The sequence below is a fragment of the Callithrix jacchus genome, chromosome 18, assembly GCF_049354715.1.
Source record: "Callithrix jacchus isolate 240 chromosome 18, calJac240_pri, whole genome shotgun sequence".
Classification (NCBI taxonomy): domain Eukaryota; kingdom Metazoa; phylum Chordata; class Mammalia; order Primates; family Cebidae; genus Callithrix; species Callithrix jacchus.
In genome coordinates, this window is record NC_133519.1 from 42,718,994 (window position 1) to 42,741,175 (window position 22,182).

The window sequence follows — 22,182 nt, forward strand, 5'->3', positions numbered from 1 at the left end:
GTCACCAGGCTGCCTGCGTTGGTTGTTGGGCATCTGGGGTCAGATCCTTGCGTAAACTTGGGCTAGATTCTTAAGCGCTCTGTTTCTTTCTCTGAAATAGTGATAGTCACAGTAGTAATAACAATAGCAATAATACCACTAGTAATACTAGTAGTATTTCCCTATGGAACTGTTGTGAATGATAAATCAGTTGATATATGCAAAACCATTTGGACACCTGGCAAGAGCCACATACTCAGTCCCTGCTAGTTGGTAATACTGGCCCGGTAGGCAGAATTGTAGAGTAGAAGAGAGCAAATAGACCTGAGTCAGACTGATAAGGTATGAGTCCAGAATTTGCCAATACCTACTCCTGTCAACATGTAATTAAGTTGCTTGATATTTTCTGAGCTTGAATTTCCTTATCTGTAAAATACCGATAGGGAGTCCATCCCCCCATATGTACTTGCTGTATTGATATAGTTTGGATATTTGTCCCCACCCAAATCTAATGTTGAATTGTAATCCCCAGTGCTGGAGGTCAGGCCTGATAGGAGGTGCTTGGATCGTGGGGACAGATCCCCCATGGCTTGGCGCTATCTTTGCAATAGAGTGTTATTGTGAGATCTGGTCACTTAAAAGTGTGTGGGACCTCCTCCCACTCCCACTCTCTCTCTCCTGCTTTCACCATATGAAGTGCCTGTTCCTGCCTCACTTTCTGCCATGAGGAAAAGCTCCCTCAGGCCTCCTCAGAAGCAGACGTAGCTGTGCTTCCTGTACAGCCTGCAGAACCATGAGCCAATTAAACCTCTTTTTTAGTAAATTACCTAAGGTCAGGTCCTCCCTCCCTCTCTCCCTCCCTTCCTTCCTTCCTTTCTTCCTTCTGTCTTTTGCCTGCCTCTCTCCCTCCCTCCCTCCCTCCTTTTTTCCCTCCCTTCCTTTCTTTCTTTCCTTTTTCTTTCCTTTCTTTCACATGTTCTTCACCCAGCTTGAAGTGTGGTAGCACAGTCATGGCTCACTACAACCTGAGCTCAAGCAATCCTCCTGTCTCAACTTCCTGAGTAGCTGAGACTACAGGCACATGCCACCATGCCCAGCGAGTGTTTGTAATTTTTATGAAGATGAGGTTTCACCAGGCTGGTCTCTCCTGGGCTCAAGTGATCTGCCACCTCAGCCTCCCACAGTGCTGGGATTACAGGCGTGAGCCACCATAGCTGGCTAACTTTTGTAGACACAGGGTCTCACTATGTTGCTCAGGCTGTTCTCAAACTCCTGAGCTCAAGGAATCATCCCTCCTTGACCTCTTAAAGTGCTGGGATTACAGGCATGAGCCACCATGCCCAGCCCTCGATTTTTTCTATAGTAATGCACGGCTGGCCTAATACCTGTAGCAAACAATTAGTAACATGCCAGTTTATTTAAAGGGTTAACAAAAATTCATATAAGATTCCTGGTACAGAGTATTCGTGCACTAAACAATTATGATTAGCCACATGCTTAGTTGAAGAGATCAAAAAAGGATATGTTTGCTTAAGACATAATAGCAATATGCCTGCCACATTAATATATAATAGATATTGGGTGACTTGGAGAGTAATTCAGGTTTAGAACTTCTAGAAACCAAAGAAAAGGCACCATAAGATTTTTGCAAATCTAGAGATTGAAACCCTTTTACATTAAACCACTACAATGAATAAGATGATGTGTGTCAATTCTAAATTTCTACTAATGTTTTTCTTCAATGACAGAAAACCACACTGGTTCATATGAGCCATAAGAAAAGGCAAATCGGAATATTTTTAAGAAAATTCAAACTTTTTCTTTAAAATATTACAGGATGCTGCCCCCACCCCTTTCCCGTAAAACCTAATTAGTGGAAAGAATCATCGTTAGGTACCTTTTCTGCAGGTAAAGAAATACCTTGCGTGGGGGTGCGGTGGACAATCAGCTTCCTCCCAGCCATTGATGCCCCAGACCAGCGAGTCAGGTGGCCCCAAGAGCAAGCTCTCCAGAATCCTCTAACATGACAGGCATGACCCCCAGCTTACCACCTCTGAAAGGTGTCTGTCCCTGGCAAAGATGCCCCTATGAAATTAATTCTTCACTTTACCTTGAATGATCCTTTGATCATGGATTAATGAGATGGCGACTAACATCATATCTTAAATTTGCCTGTTTTAATGAAGAGATAGGAATTATTTTTAATTAGCACACTAGTTATATGTAAATGATGCTCTCTGATGTGCTTAAGGCCTCTTGAAAAAATTTATTTTCTTAATTCTGTTAAGATTCTTGTTTTCAACACTATTGTGTTCTCTATGGGAAATCCTTTGCTAGGTCGAGGTATATTTCCAGCCTTTGTGGAATAATCCAGTTTTAGCAAGGTCATCTTGACAAGGGCATGTACCATATTTAGAATAAATTGCAGGGCAGTGGGTTTGCTCAGCCCCACCTAAGCCTGCCAGTGCCACAGCAAGAAGGCATTTTAATGGGTTGCAGAGCTGGTTCTCTCACCCAACCCTCTGCCCTCCTCAAAGACATGCTGGTGTACAGTTCCCTCCTCCTCCCAGTTTTAAGGTTTCAGGGGTAGAGGGAGGGAAGGACACCTGCTGAACTTTGCCAGACCACCTGGAGCAGGGCTCTAGGCCCCTGGGCTGGTATAATCCACGTAGACTTTATCTGGATGACAGTCTACTGTCAGTGATGAGATGAAGCCAAAATCTGGCATTTTAGGGTAGTAGATTGAGTCAAAGGACATAATCAGATCATGTACCTTAGCCCCACTGCCTCGCAATGTGTTTTCTCTCCTAAATCTTTCTAAGTTGCTCCCTGAAAAGTAACTCTTGACTCCAAAAGTCTGACTTTGTTGAGCAGGTATGTTGCTAGGGTTTTTAGAAAACATGTTCCTTTGGGCGTTTACCTCCACCCTCAGTTTTCTTTCTTTTTTTTTTTTTTTAAGTCATCTAAGATCATTTTCCACCCACCAAAATACTTTTTTTAGGTTTTCTTTTTTAGCACATGTGCTACCAGAATAGTAGTTTCAATGTTGTCAGCTGAAAAAGGACCTATGTGTTGTGGATGCTGTCTATGCGTTGGGGAAGTGACTTCCAAGAATAAACTAAATGGTTATTCCCTCCCTGTGGAGTAACTTGCATAGTTTCCTGGAAAGCAGGAAGACACCTTTGCCCCAGTGTCCCAGCAGCTGTCAGGTCTTCCAATCATAAGCAACGATCATCCTGGACTTGAGAATGGAAAGAAAAAAATTATATTTGACTTAGTAATTTTCAAAGAGGTAAATGATAACAAACGGTGTTAGGTTGCTCAGTCCGCCTTTAAACAGTAGTTCTATAACAGTAGCTCTCCCTGTACCATAGGAATGTTCCCATAAGCTTGGGTAAACTACATAGGAAGTAGCAGACATTTTCATCTGCACAGTTGGTCAGTCAACAAGTGTTCAGTGAGCTCCTTTTGCCTAGCCCAGCTCTAGCAGCTGCATAAAATATCTGAGCAGCGTGTAAAGACATTGCCTCCTACTTCAAGTCATTCGCCCCATATGGGAGAAGCAATATATGAAGCAGCAAGGGAGTAATTAAGGCAGCATAGTGATATCCTGGTACGTTTTCATCTGTCTACACAGTTCCTTTGAGCACACACAAATGATTCTCCTTCATTTTCCTTTAAGAAGCAAGTATTCAAGTGCTGCAAACTTGTAACTGTTGGACTTAATCATCTTTATTCATTCCCAAAATTTACTACTAATATTATTTTGTCTACGTAGGCACTATTCTACAACAAATCATTTTGTAGACCACTACTGAAAGAGAGGGGTACCTATTTGTACATGCGCTTAATTCCTCATTATGTAGGCTCTGGAGTCGTTCTGTCTGTTGTGTGACCGTTTATGTTTAACTACATCACATTTTCTATTTCTGACTGAGCCCACGTGACCAGAATTGTGTCAGTTCAACATGAGTGTTGCTGTGCTTTCTCACCTTCCTAGTCCTGTGTATTTTCTACATCATGATTTATTGACAAGTACTTAGGTAATTTAGCTGAATTGTAGAGCAAGAGAGAGCTGAGATTTCCTGATTGCCAAGTTTCTGGTTCTTTGCTCCCTATATATTAGAGATTCTGTTAACTACTGTGAGACACACGTCATACCATCATCAAAATGCTCTAGGGACACTGCTGCTTCCTTTAGGTTTAACACCTACATTGCATTATCTTTTAATCAAGTTCTTAGACATGGTAGGAGAAAAAACAATGGGTGACAAACGTTTCTGCATGAATAAAATTTAACTGCACATGTAATGGATATAATTTATTTTAAAGTGTCTTCTGCAGCAAAATATTATGTTGGTTAAAAGTTACCAATCTGAGGTTAAATGGGTTTTAATTAAAACTTACAAGCTCACTCTACCCCAAAGCACTACCACGTGTAACTCTAGAAATACCAAATGGACAAAAACCTTAAAATTGTTCAACAGCACCCCCTAGCACACATAATTTCAGGCTGTCAGATAGAAAGCAAATTCTAGTTTTGCATGTTTAGTTGCATGGGCACCTCCTCGACATTATTTCTGAATTGAATGTCTGAAGGCAATTATAAGCACAGGATAGTGTAATCTAGCAAAATGATTTCTTGTGAAAATATTTTCAGAATGATTTTGCTTGAACTCTGGCTATCCTCTTTCCATTGTCTCTGCTTTGGTTGGCTGGTTCAAGGAGATTTTTGTTTTCTTTTGGAACAAGCCATCTAGGAAAGAAGATACAAGGTTGGGGGAAATTCCTAAAGAAATTGTGGAAATCCACAGGTGGACAGAGCATATTTATCTGTCTTTGGTGAGTTCTAGGAACACAGTCTCAGGGGTTTGGGATCTTGAGCAGGCTCTTTAACCACTCTGTGACTTAGTTTCCTCCTCTATAAATTTGAAAACTGGTGATAGTACTTGCATCATAAGGTTTAATGTGCCCAAAGTGAGTTCTCAGAGGTGATCAGCAGTCATTGTTAGCATTATTTCACCGTGGATGCTTGAATGAGGTCATGATCTACAACCTGTGCTCTGACATTGGAAGATACCAAAATTCAAACTCTCTGAGAGACTTTGGGCAAATTGCTGAAACTTGGTTTCCTCATTTCTAACTAGGGGTAATAATAACAACTACTGCTTACTACTCTACAATTAAAAATATATGCAAAGTGCCTAGACTGGACTAGGTAGAAGAGATAGAACACAGCTGTTGGTCTTAAAGAATAATAATAATTCTCTTTTTTTTTTTTTCTTTTTTCTTTTTTGAGACGGAGTCTCACTCTGTTGCCCAGGCTGGAGTGCAGTCGCGTGATCTCGGCTCACTACAGCCTCTGCCTCCCAGGTTCAAGTGATCTCCTGCCTTAGCCTCCAGAGTAGCTGGTATTATAGGAACACACTACCACACCCGGCTAATTTTTATAATTTTAGTAGAGACAGGGTTTCCCCATGTTGGCCAGACTGGTCTTGAACTCCTGACCTCATGTGATCCAGCCTCTGCCTCCCAAATGCTGGAATCACAGGCATGAGCCACTGCACCCAGCCTAATGATAATACTTCTCTAAGACTAAGAGAACCCAAGACAAGAATACTATGACATTTTGTAAACTGGAAAGCTGAGAGAGTGAAGAGTTGGGATTCTTAGCAAACCTGAGAAAGCCAGTTATCTGTAGAATGAACCAAAAGCTTAGGAGTTGCTAGCATTAGGGATCTCTGGAAACCTTAGCTGGAGTCTTTTTTAATTCAGCCATCATAGGACAGAGCAAGTCACCTCTGCCATGTTTCACCTGCTGCTTACAGGGCACACAGTCTGGAATTAGGTGAGGTTTGAAAATTCACCTGTTTTTGTTCTGCTGGTTACAGAAGGTCCACAGTAGAAAGAAAGGAGACCTGGATCAAAGAATAGGCTTTAATTCTGCCACTAACAGTATGACCTTCATCAAGTTTTTTACTCCCTCTAGACATTAGTTACACAATGTAAAATAAAGGGCTAGACTAGACTGCCCTTAAAAGTGCCATCCTTGCTCTCAAACCTCATGATGTTAGAAGAAAAGTGTTTCAGGACAAGACTCTGAGGTTGACCTGGTTACTTTTCAGGATGTGTGTGTGTGTGTGTGTGTGTGTGTGTGTGGTGTGTACATATGCACACATGTATACTAATAATAAATTTACAACAGAATATCATGTTCTGATGTTATTCATGAGGCTAATTAATAGTATCTAAGAATTATTCAATATCCACCATGTTCCAGTTGCCTGCACTATCTTACTTATTCTCATTTAATGTGATAATAACGTTTCATGAGAGAGATGCTGTGATCTTCAGTCTACAGATTAAGAAACTAAGGCTCTAAGAGTTTAAGTTACTTGCAGAATTTACAAACATTAAGTGGCAGAGTCTAGCTTCTAAAGATCTGGCCACCTTCAGAGGCCTGGTTCTCTAGACCTCACCATGCACCTGTTCTCTGAACTGCGTTTGGTGCTTCTCCAGAAAGGTCATCACATTCATTCTAGTCCCCATGGTCGCTTGCGGTTTAGTATGACTGTGTTGCCTCTATCTGGAAAATGATGTGGGATGTCCTTATGTAAAGTGGATTGGCATTGGAGGTATAAATAAGCCAAGTACCATGTTCTTCTCACAAAGTTGGTTTGCTCTGAGTTCTCAACGTGCACACATGCAAAAGGCCCTGCGTGTGTGAAATTACACATTGTTAAAGTCCTACGTACTAAACTTCAACAGGGTTTGGCCAAACCCGCAGATTATTGTTGTTCAATGGATTACGTGGCCAATTGTCCTTTGAGACTACAGACTATTTATAAATCTACAGGTAAGTTTTTAACCAATCTGTATATGTAAATTTTCTGTTTAATGTTGATTTTGGAGTGTATAAAAATAAGGAGAGGACATTAAATAGATGGAATGAAACCGATCATATTTTTTTTTAATTTTTTATTGGATTTTAGGTTTTGGGGTACATGAGCAGAGCATGCAAGACAGTTGCATAGGTACACACATGGCAGTGTGCTTTTCTTTCCTTCTCCCCTTCACCCACGTTTGGCATTTCTCCCCAGGCTATCCCTCCCCACCTCCCCCCCACTGGCCCTCCCCTTTTCCCCCCAATAGACCTCAGTGTTTAGTACTCCCCTTTCTGTGTCCACGTGTTCTCATTTTTCATCACCCTCCTATGAGTGAGAATATGTGGTGTTTCATTTTCTGTTCTTGTGTCAGTTTGCTGAGGATGATGTTCTCCAGATTCATCCATGTCCCTACAAACGACACAAACTCATCATTTCTGATTGCTGCATAATATTCCATGGTGTATATGTGCCACATTTTTCCAATCCAGTCTATTATCAATGGGCATTTGGGTTGATTCCAGGTCTTTGCTATTGTAAACAGTGCTGCAATGAACATTCGTGTACATGTGTCCTTATAGTAGAACGATTTATAGTCTTTTGGATATATACCCAGTAATGGGATTGCTGGGTCAAATGGAATTTCTATTTCTAAGGCCTTGAGGAATCGCCACACTGTCTTCCACAATGGTTGAACTAATTTACACTCCCACCAACAGTGTAAAAGTGTTCCTTTTTCTCCACATCCTCTCCAGCATCTGTTGTCTCCAGATTTTTTAATGATCGCCATTCTAACTGGCGTGAGATGGTATCTCAATGTGGTTTTGATTTGCATCTCTCTGATGACCAGTGACGATGAGCATTTTTTCATATGATTGTTGGCCTCATATATGTCTTCTTTCGTAAAGTATCTGTTCATATCCTTTGCCCACTTTTGAATGGGCTTGTTTGTTTTTTTCCTGTAAATCTGCTTGAGTTGTTTGTAAATTCTGGATATCAGCCCTTTGTCAGATGGGTAAACTGCAAAAATTTTTTCCCATTCTGTTGGTTGCCGATCCACTCTAGTGACTGTTTCTTTTGCCGTGCAGAAGCTGTGGAGTTTCATTAGGTCCCATTTGTCTATTTTGGCTTTTGTTGCCAATGCTTTTGGTGTTTTGTTCATGAAGTCCTTGCCTACTCCTATGTCCTGGATAGTTTTGCCTAGATTTCCTTCTAGGGAAACCGATCATATTTTAAAAGGGGATGGGAAGCTTAGGGGAGGCTAGGGGTGAGAACTCCTTCCAGCCTTGGTTGTGCATTGTTTAAAATTGTGGATTAGGATTATAAATGCTTTTGAGGAAGGTCTCAAGAGAAGATCCCCCAGCAAAGTAGGAAAGAGTACTCCCCAAGAGGACTCAAGGTGCCCAGGCTGCCTGCCACACTGGCACTGGGAGGAGCCCCACATCCTGCCACACCTGCCCCAGGTTGGCCGCATGTGTTAGGAGGTAGTAGAGATGTCCTGCTCAACAGGAAGTGACTCTTTCCCCGCCACAGTAAACTCGCCATCTGTTGGCCTTTTGGTTTCCTGCCTCGATTTTGCAGGTTGGAGACACTAAGGCATGAAGAAACCAAGTGACACGCTTCAAATCAGAAACTAAGGAAGGGTAGTGACACATGTCAGACATCTGCTGTGTTCAGTACAGTCCAGAGCACACCATATACATGGACCTGTTGTTCTCACCACAGCCCTGAGAGGTGGATGTCAGTGTGTCTTTGGATGGCAGGCATTAAGAGAAGAGTCCCAACACACAGCCTCAGGTGCTTCGCCTCCGTGGTGGGTTTCTTCTCTAAGCCATGACTGCTTCCCCGGTGTGCTATAAAACCACCCTGTTGGTCACGGCTCTTTTGGGGCATAGTATGGAAGGGAAATATCACCCATGTGATAGCCAGGAAGTGTCAAAAAGGACAAAAATATCGGAAGAAACCAAGCTATGTTAGACTACTAGATGATTCCTGGCAGGAAAGGCTGGCTGGTGCTGTGATACTACTCTGGAGGCTGAGCTATGAAGAACAGCTCAAGGTGAAATTTTACAAAGACTGGAATCTCACATCCAAATGCTCAATGGAGTCACTGTGACAAGAGCTGCACCCAAATCTGAGGGGCTGTCTTGTCTCCTCCATCCTCTTATACCATCTCCTGTCATTGGTACTACAGATATAAGTCCACCTTCTCTGTGAATCCAGGTCCAGATGGCAATCCAAAGACTGTGGAGTGTGACCGGGGAACTTGGAGAGATGGGAACATCATCTGTGTATAGTCTAGCCATTTGAAAGACGTCCTTGAGAAACACACTCACGTGACACAGTACTATGAAGTATTCCTTCCACAGTCTCCAATAGAGCCCTGCCTTCTACTTCATGAAGGTGGATATTGGTGTAAGCTCACAGTCCACACCAGTAGCCTAAGGCACACAATGGCTGTCATCACATTCCATCCTTCGGAATTAAGTCAGGAGGAGCTCCATGTTCAGAAGGAGACTATAAAGGAATGTTTCATTAAAAGTCTTGGAGCAGTGTGTGGCTTGACCTCACCTGACTTCCAGGAAAGCACCATGACCCTGTTTTAGCCACCATCAGTCCACCTACCAGCTGTTGTTTAGGGAACCTCACATCTTTCAAGAGCTCCTGGGCTTGAAGATCTGCCTGTCTCCAGATGCCTTTTTCCAGATTAACACTGCTGGTGCTGAGATGCTGTAATCAATTTTGGGGAAGCCAATGGAAGTGAACTCTAACACTCTCCTCCTTGCCATCTACTGTGGAACTGGTGTGATCAGCCTCTCTCTGGCCCAGCTACATCACAGGTCCTTGGGATTTCGCTGGTGGAGCAGGCAGTGGAGGATGCCAGGTGGACTGCAGCCTGCAGTGGCATCACCAGCTTTGAGTTTCACACTGGTTAAGCAGAGAAGATGTTTTCCAGGGCTGCTAAAGTCAAAGGAAGATAGACGGTTACTTGTGGCTGTGGTGAACCCAGCCCATGCTGAACTGCATTACAAGAAGGTTCAAGTCATTTGAAACTTCAGGGCCCTCTGCATACTAGCTTTTGATCGCTTCAAGCCCCATGATGAAACCACAAGGAATGAACCACATTGAAAGTTCCAGGGGCTAATCTTGAGACAACGAGGCTTGAAGTCTGAGCTGTGGAATTCCAGAGATGGCCTCAAGGCAGTTAATCTACAACCCACCCATTGTTGAGATGGCACCCGGCTGCACTCCAGGTGGACCGTGACTGAAGACAGCCACCAGAACAAGACACCCAGACCTCGTGCCCAGCACACTCCTGCACACCTCCCATTCCATGTTCACCTTTTAAAACTCTCTCGCTAGCCTAAGGTTGGAAGTGATTCCCTTGAGGCTAGAGCCCAGACATTCTCCTATCTGCTAGCATTCGAAAGCTACTTTCCTTTTACCACATATACAAAAAATTGTGGTAAAATATACATAACATAAGATCTATTATCTCAATCATTTTTGAGTGTACAGTTTAGTGGTGTGAAGTCCATTCACACTGTTGTGCGACCATCACCACCATCCATCTCCAGGACTGTTTTTCAGCTTGCAGAACGTACACTTTATACCCATTAAACACTGATTCCCCCTCCTTCCCTGCCCATGGTCACTGGCAACCACTCATCTACTCTCTGTCTCCATGAATTTGACTACTCCAGGTTGCTGTGCATTTTAGAGAAGGTCTTACATGACACTGTGAGTATTATAAGAGACTAATACTTGATGTTTATTAGCATTGTGACCTAAAAGTCTTATGGTAAAAACATTTCAAAGATATTTAGAGTGAAATGATGCATGTTAAGTTCTTTGAGGTTCTTATAACTCAGCTTGAAAGCGATGGGATGGCTGCTGTTTCTTGCTCTTTTTCTCCCGTGGAACCACAATCACAATTTTACGCAAGGCTACAGTGAGAGCACCGCTCCTTCCCTTTGATGGTCCCCCATTCTTGTGCCTTAGCTCCAAAGGTCTTTCTGCCCTTTCTGTGCCCAGCTTCATTTTGAGTGGGATTAACGTTGCTGAACCGTGTAGCACACAAGTAAAGGAAGCAAATGTTCATTTGTTCATTACTCCAACAAACCTTTGTTAAATACCTACCATGTTACCTACTATATACAAAGATGGATAAGACATGAACACTGTCTTTAAGGGGCTTGCATTTTAGTAGGTTGTAGTGTTTAACGTAGTCTGTAGTAAGAAGAGACAGATATGTATGTAGATAAGCCAAGGCGCTGGGATTAGTCTCTGCCAAGAACAGGGAGGGAGAAAGTGGTTCTACCCAGGACGAGAGGGCGTCAGCATGGTGTTTCCTTTTGCTTTTCTTCACTAGCCTGTTGGAGCATACCATGCCACCTTGACTAGCTTCTGCAGTTCTTTTCGTAGTCTCTGGAGGAACTGGAGTTGGTGCAGTGACACAGAGCCGTAGAGCAGGTGGGGGTTCGCTAACGTGGACAAGGAAGCAGCAGTTCCTGTTGCCACTTGCTTCTCACTTCCATCACCAGTGGTCATTAAATGAAAGTGTGCACATTTTCTAGAGCATGGTTGAAGGTTTTTTTGTACACAGATGAGCTAAATTCTGTTACTTGCCTTACACTTTGTTGGAGGCTGAACTTTTCTTTGGAAGGCTAAACGAGGAAATGCTCATTCATTTCTGGATTACAATATTACTCTTTCAAAGAAAATTACCTAAACAGACAACTACTTAATTTGGAGGAAAAATAAAATTAAACTCCAGACTAGGGGCAATGGCAGGTGCCTCTGGACCCAGCTACTTGGGAGGCCTAGGATGGAGAATCACCTGAGGCCAGGAGTTCGAGGACAGCCTGGGCAACATAGCAAGACTTCCTTCTCTAAAAAATAAAATAAAATAATAAAACTTTCTACAAGACAGAATAATGATAGAAGCTGGTTATGACAGGATACTGCTGTTTTGGAGATTGTGACCGGGGATGTCAGAACAATGAGCTAGGGTTGGTGAAGGACTCACTGTTGTCAGTTCAGGAGGAGGGCACTGTGCTGTGGAGAGGACTACGGCATAGCCATACGTCTTAAGCCAGAGCCTACAAAAACCAAAAATTAAGGGCCCTTTAGCCGAGTCTTCAAACAGTAGCGTGGACACTGCAGTCTGGTCTATCCAAATCATTCCCTGAACTGCAGCTTCCTCTTGACAATATATACAGGATATTTATTTGAGGGAAAAGCTACCACTTAGTTATGTAATGTCGTTCTGTCTTGGTCACCCTACAACAAGAAATTAGGTAGAGGTGGAAAACAAATTTTGTACTATCTTAAATAAGATGTAAATATATTTTTTTCAGGCACAACTTTTTATTTTTTAATTTTTGCTTTGTTTTTAAATCGGTAAAAGACACTAGGTCCTAGAAGCTGCAGTGACCTACGAAGCAGCAAATTTGTGCGTCACATGCACTTTTTGTTTTGTTTGAATATTTAAATAATGTTTAATATCTTTAAATTATGTTAAATATGCTTAAATGAGTTAAATATGTTTATGTTCAATTTGTTTACTACGTTTAAATGATAATTTTAAATTGTCACACTGCTGTCACAGCTCCCTTGCGTGAAATTCTGCACCGTATATACTAATCGTAGTAAAGTTACCCCCATATCCCAGGAGAGAAAAACAACTCTGGAAGATAATTTTCACTGAAGTCTAAGCACACTTCATTAAATGGATTGTGATACGATATAAATGACGTGAAAAATAACGTTTTAACATCAAGTGATCAACTCAAGAAGAGGGTATGCTTAGACACATTTTAATGTTTTTAAAAAGTGATATTCTACCCTCCTCTGGTCCTCAGAATTAAAGCACAGTGAACAGGAAAGACATGGAAAATAAAACAGCTGAGCGCTGAGGCAGATATCTTGCCAGATGAATGAAGGTGGCGTATTCACAGTCATGGGTTGCTTAACGACTGGGAAACATTGTAAGAAATGCATCCTTAGGTGATTTTATCGTCATGAGAACCTCATAGAGTGAACTTACACAGGTTCTACACACCCAGGCTCTATGGTATAGCCTGTCACTCCTAGGCTACACACCTGTACAGCATGTCACTGAGCTGAATCCTGCAAGCAATTACACGTGATGATAAGTAATTGTCCATCTAAACATCTCTACGCGTAGAGTAAATATACAGTAAAAATACATATTATCATCTTACAGGACCCCTGTCCTACATGCAGTTCATAGTTGACCGAAATGCTGTTACACAGCATGTGACTGTGTTTATAACAACTGGCTCTCCCTAGTATCACCCAGCTCTAGCATACGGCTGGCTATATGTATTACTTGGTCAACTCGAGTGACCTTTTAGAAGAATTTTGATTGCCTTTTGAGTGGGCTTTCTTTCCAGTTATGTCCTGGTCCCTCTACCCGCTGTTATTTACTAGAGGCACTTCATCCCTTTCCTTGACTTGCTTGGCCTCGACTTGCTTTGGGCTAGAAAGGGGCGGTTGCTGTTTCTCAGCTATGGCCATTGGGGGATTTCCAGGGTTCTTGCCCTGCCATTAAAATTGTGCGTCCCTTCCAGACCTCTCTCATCTTTAGATACTGGAATGTAAGGGAGAATTTAAGAATAAGTGGACTGCTCTTTTTTTGCATCCTCTTCAATTTATATAGATTTGGCTTTTTTAAGCATGTAAAATATTTATTGAAAGAGATGGAGATGCAGAGTTTCTATCCTGTCTTGGCCGGTAACTCCCTGGCCTTGTTTCCTTGATGTTCTTCTTAATGTTCTCATCTGTGGTAATGCTTACCTCGTATAGTTGTTGTGAGGACTGAATGGTAACAGTTAATACAAATAACAGCAATAATAGTAATTGCTGGCATCTGCTGGGCTCTTACCACATGGCAGGACTTGTGCCTGGCATTTCATCTGCATTAACTCAGTTCATGCCCACAGGCCTTAGTCAAGTGTCTGGCTCTTGGGAGGGCTGCTGGCAATGAGATCTGTTATTTTTGTTGTTACTGTGTTTACAATTCCAGGAGACCATAAGAGACAAGGAATGAAAAGCTGTGTTTCCCCATTGTCAGATTATCAAGGGAACATAGTAAAGAATATACATACGATCTCGTGTAAGGCAAAAATTAAGCATGATCGTGTCTGTATTCTAGCAGTTTATCATCGACAGCATACAACTCTTTGAGAAGGGAGGTGCAAGGAGAGGGAGTGAGAACATGCATGTAGAATGGACCAGTATACACGCTGTTCTGTTCTGTTTTGTTTTGTCAGCATGTTTTCTAATAAATGACTATTGGACAGCAGATACAGCACTCACATTTGTGAGTTTTCATTTCAGCAGTTTACTGAAATGAAATTTAGAGAAATGAGAAATGGGATAAAGTCTCTAACATTTCTAACATTGATAGAAAGTTCTATCAATCAGGAACCCCTGGAGTTTGGTAAAAATCAATGTTGAAGATGATCATTGATAAAAGTTTCTACTGCATTATGGTATAAGCCAGGATCCAAACAAGATTTAAAAAAAAAAATTATGCTTCAAGTGGGCGCAGTGGCTCATGCCTGGAATCCCAGTACTTTGGGAGGCCAAGGTGGGCAGATCACGAGGTCAGGAGATTGAAACCAGCCTGACCAACATGATGAAACCCTGTCTCTACTAAAATACAAAAATTAGCTGGGCATGGAGGTGTGTGCCTGTAGTCCCAGCTACTCAGGAGGCTGAGGCAGGAGAATTGCTTGAACCAGGGAGGCAGAAGTTGCAGTGAGCTGAGATGGTGCCACTGCACCCCAGCCTGGGCAACAGTGCGAAACACCATTTCAAAAAGAAAATATTACACTGTAGTCAAGTGGTTGCCACCTTGTGTGTAAGTCTCATGGTACAGGCATTCTCTCAGTCCAAGATCACTTCCGATGCTTGCAGAGGTCTTCTGTCAGAATCAACTTTGTTTCTAACGGAGGAAAAAAAAAACCATTTTAATGTAGTCATTATTGCTGTGTGTCATTGTAAACAGCGTTTTAACCCTGTTCCATTTGACCCAAAAATACTCACTGGTGGCACTTGTGGCTGCAGCGTTTACCCCAAGATAACTTTCACCACACAATATCTCTTTTAATATTATTTTCACATCACTCTAGTATATCGACTTTGGAAACAAAAGACATCATCCTATTCATAGCATTCTAGTTTTAGTAGCGGTATTTCCATTTAAAAAATACAGTAACTCTCAATCACTGAAAATGTCAAGTCCTAGAAAATGTAACACTCCTACACGTGATGTTAACATCGTTCTTGAAGAGTTGTTGGCCAAAGATTCATTTGATGAATCTGATTTTTCCGAAATAGACGTTTCTGATGATTCAGATGCTTCTGATGTTAGTTTTGTTTAGAAATAACTCCAAAACAGTTTGTATATTTTATTTTCACATTGAAAGTCAGTCAGATTTGCTTCAGCCTCAAAGAGCATGTTTACATAAAATTAAATGAGTTCTGGCAGCAAGCCTCACTTTTTTTCTAAACAGGAAAAGGGTTAACAGTTACTCTGAAAGAATAAAATGGTAAGTGGTGAATAATGTGGAGTATTGGTGGCTTGGAGTTAAAAATTCAACCTGGATGATGGGTTCAATCATACCCCAAACCTCAGCATCAAGCAGTATACCCTTGGTACAAACCTATACATGTACCCCCTGAATATAAATTAAAAGTTGAAGTCTTTAAACAGTTTTTTAAATAAAATAAATAAATAATTCAAATTGCATTTTACTTCAAATTAGAAGTGAAGATAGGCCTGGCACGGTGGCTCATGCCTGTAATCCCAGCACTTTGGGTGGCCGAGGCAGGCGGATCACTTGGGGTCAGGAGTTCGAGACTAACCTGCTTAACATGGCGAAAACCCATCTCTACTAAAAAAAATACAAAAATTAGCCAGGTGTGGTGGCACACACCTGTACTCCCAGCTACTCAGAAGACTGATACAGGAGAATTGCTTGAACCCAGGAGGTGGAGGTTACAGAGAGCTGAGACCACACCACTGCACTTCAGCCTGGGTAATGGAGCAAGACTCCATCTCAATAAAAAGAAGAAATGAAGATAATATATGCCTTGGAAACATCAGAAGACTCAAACATTTTATGATTATAAGTGATTGTGAAAACTCTGATGTCAGATGCATCTGAAAACTTTAAATTGTTTCCTGAAATGTACATACGGAAAAAGTAGTATTTCTAAATATGAGTTGTATATAACATGTGAATTTAAATATGTACATGTCACTGAATTAGCAAACTATATAAGTCATCAGCTGAAGATTTTAGCCACATCCCTGAAGGATTATGTATTTACGTTTGCCAAGATACGTTTCTGAGGATCTCATTGGAAAGACAGGAACCACTTTGCATTCAGGCCTATATGATTCATTAAAGCTCTTAATCAAGTCCTTTAACCTTTTATTCAAGTAGGAAAAGATTTTCACTTAAATGGAGAAGCAAGGAATACGGGGGGTGGGGTGGGGGGGACGGGGGGGGCGGGGAGGAAACTGGCTCTTAAGACTGACTAGCAGGACCTAGAGTGTGTGAAAAGAATGGAGAGAATGTGCTTATTATATTTTTAATGAACGCTTAATTTGAAAGGCTCTTAGTGAAAGCGCCTCAGAGGGAAGATCCTTGAGAGCAGCAGAGGACATGGATGGTTTGTTCTTACCCTTTCTCCCTGACAAGCTGCTGTCCTTTTTGGGTTGAGGAGGGCCCAGTCCCGTCACTATCTCTCATTCACAGGATGAGCTCGGCTCGGGTGTCTTAGGGGAATACACACCAACTTTGAGGGCAACTGTGAAGACAGATAATATGGAGTTTTCTAAAAGGCTGAAAAGATAAGCAAATGAAGAAACTTGGGGCTCAACACACCCCTTTAAAGGACTACAGGATCAATTCTGTTTGCAGAGTTTCGAATGACGATATTCCTAGCACTGCATTTCTCAAAAAGCCAAGGAGAGAGAAAAAAAGAATGGTGCCTAATCTCTATTGCCAAAAACCGCATTTCAATTTTGAAGTGCATTTTTAACCCAAATTCTAGCCACAACCAGTCTCTTCCTAGCAGCATTGGACTAAAATACCTTGGAAATAGAACAATGCCAGATTAGATAATTGACTGTTCATACTATGTATAGAAACCTAGTGACTGGCTCCACACTGTAAAATAATTATGGCATAACAGAGATGACACTTGTATTAGCCAAAAAGCCAAGAAAGTGAAGGGGGGCACTGTTAAAATATCGACTTCCCCTCATTTACTCCAACTTCTGATGGTGAGAGGTTGCAGAGGGGTATGGAAGAGGCTGTATGAGTAAGAACCTAAATTCACAGTTAACCAGGACTAATCACAGAAGTGCTGAAAGAAATAATAAATAAAACAATCCGTTTTTCCCATTCGTGAAAAACTTAAAAACCCCCTGTATGTGAAAACACAGAGGTTTAAAAAACAAAAAAAAAGCTTCTAAAAAATCATAATACATCCAACAGAATTCATACATTTTTTATCTATGTATACTAATAGAAAAAAATTAATACAAAGGGTGCATAGCAGATGAATTAAAGAGGTTTTAGCTATGGATTCTCCTCTCCCAGCAAACCCCTGACACCTGCTAAAAGACCCCCAACCCCTTAACACAGTGTAGGCACCTGACTAAAGGCAGGCTAATCAGTGTTTCCCTGGGATGCTTGTAATTGGTACAAATAGGAAGACCTTCTTGCCTGTTGGGCCACAGAGGTGGAAGGATTGAGTCTGGGGTTGCCAATAGGTCATGAAAAAAAAAAATGAAACCAAGGTGACAAGCAAAAATGGGAGACAGGGAGACAGAGGGCATCGCTTGACTCCCTGAATCCAGTCAGGCCCAAGTCTGATCAGCTCTATTACTCTTAGGTAAACCAATATATCACTTTTCTGCGGAGGTAAATCAAGTTGAGTTTTGTCACTTTTTTTTTGGACACAGAGTCTCACTCTGTCACCCAGGCTGGAGTCCAGTGGCACAGTCTTGGTTCATCTCAACTTCTGCCTCCCAGGTTCAAGCAATTCTCCTGCCTCAGCCTCCTGAGTACCTGGGACTACAGACATGCACCACCACATCTAGCTAATTTTTGTATTTTTGGTAGAGACAGGGTTTCCCCATGCTAGCCAGGCTGGTCTCGAACTCCTGACCTCAAGTGATCCACCCAGCTGGGCCTTCCAAAGTGCTGGGATTACAGGTGTGAGCCACTGCGCCCAGCCTCTGTCACTTTTGAGGGAAGGAGTCCTAAGAACAGACAGTTCTCAGAATTTTCTGTCTTCTCACTGTCTTGCCAGTTCCTCTGCTCTGTCCTCACTGGCACTCCCCGCTGCATTACCCTGGCGAACTGAAATTTTTTCTCACTCTATTATCCAGGGTCCTCTCAAGCCTCCACTGCCACCCAGCTTCAGACCCACCCTTGTGTAGTCACAGTCGATAGCAATGCTGAACTAAACTGCCCTGTTTTCCTCCCCGGGATTACTGCAGCAGGCTCCTCCCTCCCTCCAGTTCTCATGCGTGCTGCTGCTGAAGTGATCTTTATAGAACTCAGATCCACTCCTGTGACTTCCTGCTTAAAATCCTTTAGAGGCTCCCGCCATGACTTTTGGAATAAAATCCCAAATCCTTAATTTGTCTTGCAAGGGCCTGAGGATCTGGAAGAGGCTCACAGCTCAGTTTCATCTCCGCCCCTGCTCCCCGCCCTGTGCTGGCCTGCACTCTGCACTCTAGCTAGGAGCCAAGCCGATACTGTAAATGGGTCAAGACTTTTGGGGACCTTGAGATGGGTGGATGCATTTTGCATGTGGGATGGGTATGAACCTTTATAAGCCAGAGGGCACACTGTGGTAAGCTGAATAATGAGGTCCACATCCAAATCCACAGAACCTATAAATATGTTATTTTACATGGTAAAAGATTTTAGAGATGTGATGAAATTAAGCATCTTGGCTTTATCTCGAATACTTTGAGTGGACACAATATAATCACAAGGATTCTTACAAGAGGGAGGCAAGAAAATCAGAGTTAGAAAAAGAAGATGGAATAACAGAAGCAGAGGCTGGAGAGAGAAGAAACCACAGTGCTGGCGTTGAAGATGGAGAAGGGAGCCATGGACCAAGGCAGGTTGGTGATGTGTAGAAGCTAGAAAGGCAGTGGAGGCGGGTTGGTGATGTGTAGAAGCTAGAAAGGCAGTGGAGGCGGGTTGGTGATGTGTAGACGCTAGAAAGGCAGTGGAGGCGGGTTGGTGATGTGTAGACGCTAGAAAGGCAGTGGATGTGGGTTGGTGATGTGTAGAAGCTAGAAAGGCAGTGGAGGCGGGTTGGTGATGTGTAGACGCTAGAAAGGCAGTGGATGTGGGTTGGTGATGTGTAGACGCTAGAAAGGCAGTGGATGCGGGTTGGTGATGTGTAGAAGCCAGAAAGGCAGTGGATGTGGGTTGGTGATGTGTAGAAGCTAGAAAGGCAGTGGATGTGGGTTGGTGAAGTGAAGAAGCTAGAAAGGCAGTGGATGTGGGTTGGTGATGTGTAGACGCTAGAAAGGCAGTGGATGCGGGTTGGTGATGTGTAGAAGCTAGAAAGGCAGTGGATGTGGGTTGGTGATGTGTAGACGCTAGAAAGGCAGTGGATGCGGGTTGGTGATGTGTAGAAGCTAGAAAGGCAGTGGATGTGGGTTGGTGATGTGTAGAAGCTAGAAAGGCAGTGGATGTGGGTTGGTGATGTGTAGAAGCTAGAAAGGCAGTGGATGTGGGTTGGTGATGTGTAGAAGCTAGAAAGGCAGTGGATGCGGGTTGGTGATGTGTAGACGCTAGAAAGGCAGTGGATGCGGGTTGGTGATGTGTAGAAGCTAGAAAGGCAGTGGATGCGGGTTGGTGATGTGTAGAAGCTAGAAAGGCAGTGGATGTGGGTTGGTGATGTGTAGACGCTGGAAAGGCAGTGGATGTGGGTTGGTGATGTGTAGAAGCTAGAAAGGCAGTGGATGTGGGTTGGTGAAGTGAAGAAGCTAGAAAGGCAGTGGATGTGGGTTGGTGATGTGTAGAAGCTGGAAAGGCAGTGGATGCGGGTTGGTGATGTGTAGAAGCTAGAAAGGCAGTGGATGTGGGTTGGTGAAGTGAAGAAGCTGGAAAGGCAGTGGATGTGGGTTGGTGATGTGTAGAAGCTGGAAAGGCAGTGGATGCGGGTTGGTGATGTGTAGAAGCTGGAAAGGCAGTGGAGGCGGGTTGGTGATGTGTAGAAGCTGGAAAGGCAGTGGATGTGGGTTGGTGATGTGTAGAAGCTAGAAAGGCAGTGGATGTGGGTTGGTGAAGTGAAGAAGCTAGAAAGGCAGTGGATGTGGGTTGGTGATGTGTAGAAGCTGGAAAGGCAGTGGATGCGGGTTGGTGATGTGTAGAAGCTGGAAAGGCAGTGGAGGCGGGTTGGTGATGTGTAGAAGCTGGAAAGGCAGTGGATGCGGGTTGGTGATGTGTAGAAGCTGGAAAGGCAGTGGATGCGGGTTGGTGATGTGTAGAAGCTGGAAAGGCAGTGGATGCGGGTTGGTGATGTGTAGAAGCTGGAAAGGCAGTGGATGCGGGTTGGTGATGTGTAGAAGCTAGAAAGGCAGTGGATGCGGGTTGGTGATGTGTAGAAGCTGGAAAGGCTGTGAGAGCGGGTTGGTGATGTGTAGACGCTAGAAAGGCAGTGGAAGCGGGTTGGTGAAGTGAAGAAGCTAGAAAGGCAGTGAAGCAGGTTCTCTCCTGTTGCTTCAGGAAGGAAGGCGTCCCGCCAGAAGTGTAACGTCATAAATCTGTGTCATTTTAAGCCACTGAATTTCTGTTAATTTGTTATAACAGCAATAGGAAAATAATATGGCAGATTTTCTGGGCACAGAAAGTTTTGGAATTAAAGAGAGTTGTGAGTGTGTCCAGCTTGTTCACGAAGGCTGGAGTCGGATTTTAATTTTTGGCTGGCTTCTATGGCACTATGAGTGTGAGAAAAATGATCTGCCTTTAAGACAAACTAGATCATTTAACTTTTGTTTTTAGCTTTGACATGTGCAGTTTCTCAATTTAGTGGAAAAACAAAAACTGGCAAGGTTTTGGTTAGTCGCAGAAAGAGTTTAGCAATTCTGCGCAAACAGTGGGTTTTTATTTGTTATCATGTCAAAGACATGATGGATGATACATTTCTTTGTTATAATATTTTATTAACTTTGATCAAGTGTAATTTTATTTTTCTGGCTATATTTTTATACATCATAAAAATCTAGTTTTAAAGCATGTTTATTTTGTGGTAGTCAGGTCTTCAGTGCAGTCTCCTGGGGACCCAGGCAACAGGCCTGGTTGATAGTTGAATTCCTAAGGTCTTTGGTCTTACTTTGGATCACAGTGAGTGTGATTCCCATTCACATGTGTTTTGTCTCGTTTAATAATCAGAGAGGAGAAATGAAAAATGGAGAAAACAAAGTGGGGGGGGTGTATGTATACAGCTTTCTGGGGTGTGAGCCACAGATTTTGTCTCTATTCTATTGTGTCTAAGTGGCATTTAGCATAATTAACTAGTCCTGTTCCACTACAGTAAGCTAATCAAGTACTTTCAGTTTGTTTTGAAGTTTAAGCTCCAAATGGAATTTTGGCCCAGTTTGAATTTTCAGTACAGTTTTTAATATATTTCTGTGAAATACACATATGTTAGTAACAAATAAGATACTTGCCAGTTGCATATCAGACTACTCAGAAGAGGAGACCTCTCTGATCAAGAATACTTACGTATTTTGTTAATTAGCATTAGGGTAGTTATTAAAGTAATCCATAAATATTCCAATTCTCCTCCTCCTAAGAACGAGTAGGGTTGTACAAAGTTACCTCAAAAAGTTCATGGTAAAATGGAATTTAAAAATAAAAATAAAACTTTCTCAACATAAGCTCTGTCATGTTTGAGACACTTTTGTAAGCAAGTATTTAGTCCATCCCTAAAGAACTGAGGACCTGACATCCATCCTCTTGTGAAGGTTAAAAAAAGAACTGAGGGTCTTGGAAATTTAACCATATCAATGCAGTCTTTTTACATATTAGCTGAATAAAAATGGGTGCCCTTTAAAGGTTTTTTTTTTCTTTTTCTTTTCCTTTTGAGACAGAGTCACTCCATTGCCCAGGCTGGAGGGCAGTGGCACCATCTCAGCTCATTGCAACCTCCACATTTTGGGTTCAGGCAATTCTTATGCCTCAGCCTCCTGAGTAGCTGGGACTACAGGTGTGCACCACCATGCCCAGCTAGTTTTTTG

The 22,182-nt window shown here is 42.5% G+C and overlaps 1 protein-coding gene and 1 pseudogene across 1 annotated transcript in view; both read left to right on the plus strand.

The window, feature by feature from the left end:
• The window catches only part of C18H1orf21 (chromosome 18 C1orf21 homolog), a 245,989-nt gene that overhangs the window by 171,800 nt on the left and 52,007 nt on the right, over positions 1 to 22,182 (plus strand). The window lies entirely within an intron of this gene.
• The window catches only part of LOC144580094 (tRNA (uracil-5-)-methyltransferase homolog B-like), a 48,185-nt pseudogene continuing 34,468 nt past the window's right edge, over positions 8,466 to 22,182 (plus strand).